Consider the following 10915-nt stretch of genomic DNA (forward strand, 5'->3'; position numbering starts at 1 on the left):
TAGAGGCATGCTCAGACAGGGATGAGAAATTATTAGCCATATTTGAAGGTGCTCTTCTTCCAATAGTCTGTTTTAAAGATGGTAATATATAAAATGAAAATAACTTTTGTTCTATACCATCTCCTTTATCATGGGCCCCAATTATATAATGGAGGGAAATAATAGAAATATTTTACAATTATTTTTTTCTTTTAGATTTTATATATAAGTGAAACCATACAGTATTTGTCTATCTCTGACTAATATGACTTAGAATAATGCCATCTGTGTTCACTGTTGATCTATTTGTTGCAAATGGCAATATTTGTTTTTTTATGTCTGAATAATATATATATATAATTATATATAATATATAATTGTTATGATTATATATATATATTATATATATAATATGATTATATATATATAATCATAACAATTATAATTATTCATTTCTTTAAGATATATATGCAGGAGTATAATTACTGGATCATTTGATAGTTCTATTTTTAATTTCTTGAGGAATAGTCATACTCTTTTATATAATGGCTGCAGTGGATATACTAATTTACATTCCCACCAACAGTATATAATGGTTATCTTTTCTCACATCCTCTCCAACATGTATTATCTCTTATAATTTTGATAATAGCCATCCTAACAGGTGTGCAGTAATACCTCATGATGATTTTGAATTGCATTTCCTTGATGATTAGTGATGTCGAACATCTTTTCATGTACCTCTGGCCATCTGTATGTTTTCTTTGGAAAAACGTCTTTTCAGGACTTTTGTCCATTTTTAATTAGATTACTTTTTTTTTTTGCTATTGAGTTGTATAAATATTTATATGAAATTAACTCCTTATCAGATATATGGTTTTCAAATATTTCCTCTTATTCTGTAGGATGCCTTTTCAATTTATGGAATATTTCCTTTGTTGTCCAGAAGCTCTTTAGTTTAAACAGATGCCTCTTGTTTCCTTTAGCTTTCATTGCTGTGCTTTCAGTGTCTTATCCAAGAAATCATTGCCAAGGATATTTCGCCTATGTTTTCTTCTAGAATTTTTATAGTTTCAAGTATTACATTTGTTTGATCCACTTCAAGTTAATTTTTTATGACTAATGTATGATAGAGGTCCACTCTCATTTTTTTACATGTAAATATCCAGTTTTCCCAGCATCATTTTGTGAAGAAATTATTGTTTCCCCCTTGTGTAGTCTTTGTGCCTTTGTCAAAAATTAGTTGATTGATAAGTGTGAATTAGTGTCTGGGCTCTCTATTCTGATTCATTAGTCTATGTGCCTGTTTTTATATCAGTACCATACTATTTTAATTACTATAGCTTTTTAATGTAGCTTGAAATCAGGAGGGTGATGTCTCCAGTTTCATTTGTTTTCCCTTTTCAAGATTGTTTTGAATATTCAGGATCTTTTGTAGTTTCCTACAAATTTTAGGGCCTTTTTTTTTTCTATTTCTGAAAAAAATGCCATTGGAATTTTGACAGGAATTACACTGAGTCTACAGTTCATTTGTGGTAGTATGGGCATTTTTATAATTATTAACAGATTTGAAGACAAAAATAGATAGTATGAAATAATGGTGCAGAACTTCAAAACACCAGTTTCTACAGTGAAAATGCAGACATATTGTTAATAAGGAATGATGGACTTGAACTATTCTTTGAGCCAAATGTGCTCCAAGATTAAAAGCTCTTACATCATTTAAATTTAGCAATACTTTTCAGTGCCTGGGTGGCTCAGTCGGTTAAGTGTCTGACTTCGGTTCAGGTCATGATTTCACGGTTCCTCATCAGACTCTGTGCTGATAGCTTAGAGCCTGGAGCATACTTCAGATTCTGTATCTCCCTCTCTCTCTCCCCCTCCCCTGCTTGTGTTCTGTCTCTGTGTCTCAAAAATAAATAAATGTTAAAAAATTAAAAAAATAAATTTAGCAATACTTATGTTAAGAGTAATTTAATGTTTTTAATCTTGAAGTCAGAAATCTCTATCAATTCCATTTGCATGTACACACAGATTTTGTGTATAATAGTATTCATCCTATGGTGCTCATCTATCAGCCTCAGAAAAGATTCTCAACCATGGGTTTTTAATTAGTTGAGTCGCAGGAGAAGGAAAACCATTATAGTGATAAGTGCTTATGTGATACAGAATATTACAAAATGAGGTCAATTCTATCTATTTAATCAAAAAATATAATCAGATAATCAGAAATGTTAATGAATTTAGGAAAAGGCTTGGGATTTAATGTTAACTAAGTGACATTCCTTCTTACTGTTTTGATGAATCCATACCTCTGTGTATACATATTTTTTATTTAATTCTTACAAGGTGAATATCTAGTTCAAAATGCATTAACATTGTTACAGTTTTTGATATATAGTACTAAATTATACTCCAAAATTTCTATGTGAGGAGGTATGTTTCGCTTCACAAATGCTAAATCATAGTTCATAAAATTCCTTAAAACTTTACCAGTTGTACAGACAAAATGCAGTAGATAAAAGGAATGTAAATTTACTTTAATGTATTTTTATGTCACTAGAATCAGCATAAATGACATGCAAATGAATGGATACACTCATATGGTCTTCACCATTATCTTGCTAAAAGGCCCTATGCTAGCATAGGTCCTGCTATTAGTCCCTGTACTAGTCCCTGTACTGCTATACTTCTTAGAACATTATTCCTCATTGAAATAGAGAATCTAATGTAAAAGTTACCCTTTTATTCCATTAATATGCATTTGAAAAAAATCCAATGCCATTTCTCTATAAAGTATATGTTTTGTTATTTACACTGACAATTTGCATGAGATATTTTTATTTGATCCAAGGTACATCAGTATTGATATTAAAATACAATAAAGGGTTGTTTTTTGATGTTTAAAGTTTTTATTTAAATTCTAGTTAGTTAACATAGAGTGTAATATTAGTTTCAGAAGTAAAATTTAGTGATTCATCACTTATATACAACACACAGCACTTATTACAAGTGTCTTCCTTAATGCCCATCACCCATTTAGCCCATCCCTCCAACCTCCCCTTCGGTAACCCTCAGGTTTTTTGTTTTTTGTTTTGTTTTGTTTTGTTTTGTTTTTGTTTTTGGTATTTAAGTGTCTCTTACGGTTTGTCTCCCTCTCTGTTTTTATCTTATTTTTCCTCCCCTTCCCCTATGTTCATCAGCTGTGTTTCTTAGATTCCACATATGAGTAAAATCATATAGTGTTTGTCTTTCTCTAACTTATTTCGTTAGTGTAATACTCTAGCTTCATTCACATCATTGCAAATGGCAAGATTTCATTCTTTTTGATGGGTGAGTACTATTCTATTGTATATACATACAACTTCTTCTTTATCCATTCTTCAGTGGATGGATATTTTGGCTCTTTCCATAATTTGGCTATTGTTAATAGCACTGCTATAAATATCGGGGTGCATGTGTCAAGTGTTTTGATTTAATTACGTGATTGAATAATTAACATTATTCAACAAATTCCAACACAATTCCTTCAAAATAGGATCATTATTCTTACATGAAGTAGTATGTGTGTACTTAGGAATACATGTATGTCATTTGTTTATAAGCTAAAAAGTCTTGTTTGAAAGAATATGACTATTACATCCTTTTACTATTTATTTAAAATCGAGATGAGAGTACCACTAAACTTTTGGGCCTTCAGGAACAATCACTAGCTAGGATTCAGGTGTTTAATTCTAAATTCAATATCTCATTGTCACTAAGTAAAGTAAATTCCCGTGAATTCTCCAAACCTTATTTTTCATCTATAAAATTAGTGGTTTGCATTAGATGTTATCTAAAGTTTTTCTGTTCTAATAATTTATAATGATGTAATTAAGAATAGAAAAAAAATCATAAGGCATTCTCACCAAGAACATAATGTATTACTCTCACCAGATTCCTTCATTGTCTCAAGCCTTACATGAAGAGATGAACATGCTGCACTAAAACAAACAAAACTTGTAACAATTCTGGCTATATAAAAGGTAAACAATAAGTTGTCTCATGATTAACAGAATCTCAGTTTTTTCATACCTTTTGAGAATTTGAACAGAAATTTTTAAAGTTTATTTATTTTAACAGAGAAAGAGAGAGGAACAGAGAGAGTAGAGAGAGAATCCCAAGCAGGCTCTGCACTGTCAGAACAGAGCCTGACATGGGGCTTGAACTCATGAACCATGAGATCATGGCTGGAGCCAAAGTCAAGAATCAGACACTTAACCAACTGAGCTACCCAGGTGCCCCTGAAGTAGAGAATTCTTGGAACATATTTGAACTTGGACATAACTTCCAAAATCTATATATCAAATCTTTAAACTTCTTGTCCCCCACCCCTACACCAGTCATCTCTAGGTTTTCTGATTTTCAGCCAACAAAATTTTAAGCCAACATTTTTTTGTTGCTCTTGCTACTTCTATATTATAAATATGAATGACAACTTTCTGTATCTAGCTTTTACCAATCTCTGAATATCCTCCTCTTATCTCCTGATTAGCACTCTAGACACACTTGAGCACTTTTCAGTTTCTCAAAAGAATAGGACTTCTTCTAGAGGGAGGGCTGTTACCTTAAGTTTATTTCCTTTGAGGAGATCGCTTCTCGGCCTTTTGTCTAAGATCAAGTGTATTTCCTTTGAGTAAAAATGACACTCTGATTGATCAGATTGATTACTGGTCAGTCTTTATAATAGCTCAAATCTAATTACTTTTTTCTGATCTCATTTTTTAAAATATTTTGCTTACCGTATCAGCCAATCCCTTAGCAAATACTGACTGGAGAGTATATCCCAAATCAGTTCACCTCTCACTCTTCTTAACACTATTGACTAACCAACCAGTTTCATTTCTCTTAGGGTCTACTTAATAACCTTACTGTTTTGATTGTTCTATCTGACAAAGAGGATTATACCTCCTTTAGTAATCAGGTTGTTCTTTGTGTTAAAAAAAAATTCTGGTTATATTATTTTACTTCTCGAATCATTTCAATGGTTTTCCACTGGATTTATAACAATATTCAAATCCTTTCTATCGCTTGCCCAGCCATACATCATCCAGTTCCTAACTGCTTTGTGAATTTTTTCTGCAAATCTTTCTTCACTTTATTGAAAGAATCTGACTATGTCGGAAACACAACAGCATCATTCAAACTCAGGACAGTTATACTTCTTTTTTTGACTGCCAGTAAAACTCTTCCTTCAGATTGTTACACAGCTGTTTTTTTCTTATGATTAGGACTGCTGGTCATGTGTCACTTCCTCAAAGACCTTACTATATTGCACTGTATAAAATGCTATCCTCCTACTAATACTCAGACAAGCTCTATTTTAGTTTGTTTTATTTTATTCACACAATAAAACTCAGCCACTAATTTTACTATGTATTTGTTTTTTTCTTATCATCTTTCTTTCCCTAATGGGCCCTTATTTGACAGGGCCTTTGCCTGTTTTGTCACCGCTGTGTCTTGCCATTTTGCATACATTAAAAAATATTTATTGGCAGGGGGCGCCTGAGTGGCTCAGTCCATTAAGCATCCAACTTCGTTTGGCTCAAGTCATGATGTGATGGCTTGTGAGTTTGAGCCCTGCCTTCGGATCCTGTGCTGACAGCTCAGAGCCTGGAGCCTACTTCGGATTCTGTCTCCCTCTCTCTCTGCCCCTCCCCCACTCACTCTCTGTCTCTGTCTCTCTTTCTCAAGAATAAATAAACATTAAAAAAACTTATTAAGTTTCTGGCAAAATATAGGCCATCAGGTAATAAATTTGAGTAAGAGAATGAATCCCTGAATACTTATAATATTTCTATATTTACCCTAAGCAAATACTAAAGAAAAGAAAAATAATAATCACCAAATTCCTTTTATTGATAATAGGGCTAATATAATCAAGATTTATAATAAACTTTATATAAAAAAGAAAAAACACACCTAGAAATTTCCCACTCTGCCCCAAAGCAGTATGATTCACTTCAAAAATGTTTTCTTCTTAATTAGCCACTCAATTCATTAGTCATTAGAGAACTGTAAAATGAATAATGCTTTAGAAAAACCAGAGATTATTATAATTTAGAGAAATTCAAAACTAGTCAACATAAACTTAGAATATCAGACTAAGAATAATTGAATAAAATTAAGTAGTGATCCTATTCATGATGTCTACATTGATTGTAATAAAACTGACTTTAAAATCTAAATACTTAACATGTATGTGACAAAAAGCAACATAAAATAGAAAATAATAACTAAAAATTAGCTACTTTCAAAACTTATACAAAAAGCTAACAATATATATTCAAAAGCTTTTGTCAAATACCTCACATACTTTTTATGTGAAGGATACAATGTAATGAATTCTCACAGTTTGAGATTTAAAGTATATGCTTTTTGCTAGGTAATTTTTTCAATGATTTTTCACCTATGGGGCAAATAAATAGCAAGGTATTCTTGCTACTACAATGCCTCAATGATTTTCTTTTTTAGTAAGTACATATCAGCTTCATTTGTGCATAAATTTCAGTTAAATTATATGTAAATAAAAAATGTTCATATGCTATAATATTTTTAATTTGATTCTATAAAAATTTGAGTTGCCTTTCCAAGTATACATGTTGGTACAAAAATATAAAAATCACATAGGCATTGTAAATTTTAAATACCCTTTCTCTTTCTGAAAATGCAGTGTTTCACCAATCTCTTTAGGCAAGAGAGAAATGTATAATTAGAACACATACGTATGCACCAGTATGTTGTATTTTTGTGTTAAAATCACTATGTAGATAATTTTTATATCATTTGGATTACTAGCATGTTACACATTTAAATAGATTACATTTTGTGATATCAAAAAATACATAATGTGAAGCTGTGACAATGTCCATTTACTCCTCTTGTTAAGTGTATAGTACATATCTTTCAAAATACATAGGGTATTAGTAGATAGGAGAATTAAATACCTTTCAAGTTTTGTTGTTGAAACATTTTGAAAAATATTAGTGTAAATATCAATATGTATTATTGAAAGTAAACATTTTCAAAAATTATAAGAGAATTAGAATATAGGGAAAAAGTGTGTTTGGTTAATATGTCATCTGTTCTTGAGAAAGAGGGGTTTAAGAAACTACAAGGATTATATTTACTTCAAAAACTGGTTGTATTTTGGTTTAACATGCAGGCTGAAATTCAAGTAACTTTGTATTACTCTTTGCGATCACTTCAGAAAAACACTTGATTTGCCAAATTGCCATCCTTAGTAAGAAAGTAATTAGTACCTCTCTCCTCTCTATTTTCATAGTATAAAAATCTAAGAAGAAAATGAAGAACTCTCATTCAATCAGTTGATGAAGGATGTTTCAACTTAATGCCCAACCTATATAAAATCAGTATAAGAAAAACTGAGGTCGTTTTCACTTTTATGTATCATAAATATTAAATGTAATATTAACAAATTAACAAATTGAATCAATTAGAGTATAAAAAATAAAAATGGAAATTGACCAAGAAAGATTTACTTTGGTATTTGCAGATAGTTTAATATTAGAAATATCAGTTTATATAATTCAACATTCTAAAGGATGACAGAAGGAAAACTAGGATAACCAGAGTGTATTCAGATAAAAGCACTTAATAAAATGCAATACACTTGATTTAAAGATTTGGTCCTGCTTTAAGAAATAAAGGCCACACCTGCTTGAAAACAGAAAGGGATAGACAATAATAATACTGTTAGTTACTTAATTTATGCTACACAGCTGATAGGTTTTAAGAGTGCTATAATAATCGAATTTTCCCTCACACTAAACAGGACTTGAGGGAGGGGTAAGAGAACAGAAAGGACTGAGACAGCCTAATGACCATTTAGTTGTCATTACCTACATTTCTTCTGAGAAGACAAATGCCTAGTCCCTGGGAGTATCTTGTCATGGGACAGTGGAGGAGATCATTGGAAAGATGGGTATCCTATACCTTTCTAAAACCGAAATCCAATAAATAAGTTTATTTTCCTTTCTTCACATTCTTGCTGAAAATATTGTTTAATTTTTAAAATTCTATGGGTGTGCTCAGAAAAATCTTAGCAAAATATTTTCTATAACTATTACACACTGTTTTAGTAACCTAATATTTTTATTACATTATTTAAATATTTCCATTGTTACATATACATATTTGCATTATTGTTTTTGAACTAAATACAGTTCCATCATGTGGACATGTCATAATGATTTAAATATTCCTTTATGTATAGGCACTTCTGGGTTTGTTTGTTGTCAGTTTTGTTTGTCTATTTATTTAATCTTTTTATTTAATTCCAGTATAATTAAAATAGAATGTTATATTAGTTTCAGGTGTACATATACTGATTTAACAATTCTATACATTACTCGGTAGTTATCATGATAAGCGTACTCTTTAGTCCCCATCACCTATTTCATCCATGCCCCCATCCGCCTCCTCTCTGGTATCCATCAGTTTGTTCACTATAGTTAAGAGTCTGTTTTTTGGTTTCCATTTTGTTTTCTTTGTTCGTTTGTTTTGCTTGTTAAATTCAATATATGAGTGAGATCATATTGTGTTTGTCTTTCTCTGTATGACTTATTTCCTTACCATTATACTCTCTAGGTCTATCCATGTTGTTGAAACTGACAAGATCTCAGTATTTTTTGTGGCTGAGTAACATTCCATGGTGTGTGTATGTATGTGTGTACATATTTATCATTCATCTATCAATGGATCCTTGGAGTGCTTCTGTAATTTGGCTGTTGTAAATAATGCTGCAGTAACCAGCAGTGCATATATCTTTTGAATGAGTGCTTTTGTATTCTTTGGATAAATACTCAGCAGTGGAATTACTGGACCATGTGGTAGTTCTGTTTTTAATATTTTTGAGGAACCTACATACTGTTTTCCACAGTGGCTGCACCAATTCAAATTTCCATCAGGAGTGTAAAATGAGGTGTTTTTTTTTTTTTCCCACCACATCTTTGCCAACATTTGTCTTTTCTTGTGTGTATGTGATTTTCTTTTTTTTATTTTAACCGTTCTGAGGGATGTGAGGTAACATCTCATTGTGGTTTTAATTTGGATTTCCATGATAACGAGTGGTTGAGTACCTGTTCATATGTCTGTCAGCTGTCTTCTTTGGAGAAATGTCTTTTCATGTATTCTGCTCATTTTCATTGGGTTATTTGGCTTTTTTGGTGTTGAGTTGTATCAGTTCTTTATATATTTTGGATACTAGCCTTTTATCAGATATGTCCTTTGCAAACATTCAGCACGTAGTCTGTATTTTGCTGGTTGTTTCCTTTGCTGTGCAAAAGCTTTTTATTTTGGTGTAGTCCCAATAGTTTATTTTTGCTTTTGGTTCCCTTGCCTCAGGAGACATATCTAGAAAGAGGTTGCTATGGCTAATGTTAAAGTAGAAGTTGTTACTGCCTGTATTCTCCTTCAGGATTTTTATGGTTTCAGATCTAACATTTAGGTCTTTAATCCACATTTAGTTTACTTTTGTACATAGTACAAGAACGTGGTCTAGTTTTATTCGTTTGCATGTAGCTTTCCAACTTTCCCAACACTTTTTGTTGAAGAGACTTTTTCCCATTGCATATTTTTGCCTTTTTTGTTGAATATTAATTGACCATATAATTGTGGGGTTTTTTTCCTCTGGGTTTTCTGTCCTGTTTCATTGATTTGTGTATTTATTTCTGTGCCAATAGTAGACAGTGTTGATTATTATAGCATTGTATATCTTGAAGTCTGGGATTGTGATACCTCCAGTTTTGTTTTTTTTCAAGATTGCTTTGGCTGTTTGGGGTCTTTTGTGGTTCCATATACATTTATTCTAGTTCTATGAAAAACACTGTTGATATTTTGATAGGGATTGCTGTAAATCTGTAGACTGCTTTGGGCAGTATAGAAATTAAAAATATATATATTTGTTCTTCCATTCCATAAGCAAGGAATGTCTTTCTATTTGTGTCATCTTTAATTTCTTTTATCAATATGTCAGAGTTTTTAGAGTACAGAACTTTCACCCCTTTGGTTAAGTTAATCCCTATGTATTTTATTATTTTCGGTGCAATTTTAAATGGAATTATTTCTTAATTTCTCTTTCTTTTTAATTGTATCTTGACTGACAATTGCAACTTTTCATCATGTATTCCAACGTTTTTCCATCCATTTATTTGCCTTCAAATTTATGAAAGTGTATATTCTTTCACATTTTTCAATTTGTGTGTGGTTTGGTGCTTTAAGCTTAAATGTTTAACAAATCATTTTGGAATCAGGTTATGGTAGCTATCCAGATTTGCCTTCTAGAGTGACAGCACAAAGCTCAGCTTCCAAGGGGGTGACAAAAAACAACAATAAATTGCTCTCCAAAGTAGTGCAAAGTGGAGACCACATTTACTCTTTTTCCAAAATCTTTAGTTAGTGCTGTAAATATTACTTTTCTTTTAAGATGATGAATTTATTGTGCCTTTTGCCTAGAAGCTAAACTAGTGGAAATTAAAGTGTTAATATAAATACCATTTAGTTTAATGGATATTCCACTCAGAACAAAAATAACCAAGATAGTGTATATAAATTAAATCCATTAAAAGCAAAAAACAGTGTCTGGCACTTTTATGAAAAAAAAAAGGCATGAATATCAAAAAATGAGTGAAACACACAAGCTTTTATCTTAAAAAATACCCTCTTATTTCCCATCCTTCATCTCTAACAAGTTTTAACTTTTTCCACAGTGTACTGTTTGTTTTAGCTAATTTGCATTAGTATACATAAAACTTTTAGCATGTTAAAATTTCAGAAATAACAGAAGTAAAATCAATGAATCACCAAAGAAGCAATTATTAAAACTTTATTATGCACACACCAAAACGACAGTTTCCTAGCTGGGGGCACTCAAACC

At 31.4% G+C, this 10915-nt stretch overlaps 1 long non-coding RNA gene across 1 annotated transcript in view; it reads left to right on the top strand.

Moving 5' to 3' along the window:
• Window positions 1–7376, top strand: part of LOC122221479 — a 78575-nt gene extending 71199 nt beyond the window's left edge. The window contains exons 2-3 of the long non-coding RNA XR_006203243.1: window positions 3916–4004; window positions 7304–7376. This is a non-coding gene — a long non-coding RNA (uncharacterized LOC122221479). The remainder of the gene's footprint in view (window positions 1–3915; window positions 4005–7303) is intronic.
• Window positions 7377–10915: the final 3539 nt, after the last annotated feature.

This window comes from Panthera leo, chromosome B3 (assembly GCF_018350215.1).
Source record: "Panthera leo isolate Ple1 chromosome B3, P.leo_Ple1_pat1.1, whole genome shotgun sequence".
NCBI classification, from domain to species: domain Eukaryota; kingdom Metazoa; phylum Chordata; class Mammalia; order Carnivora; family Felidae; genus Panthera; species Panthera leo.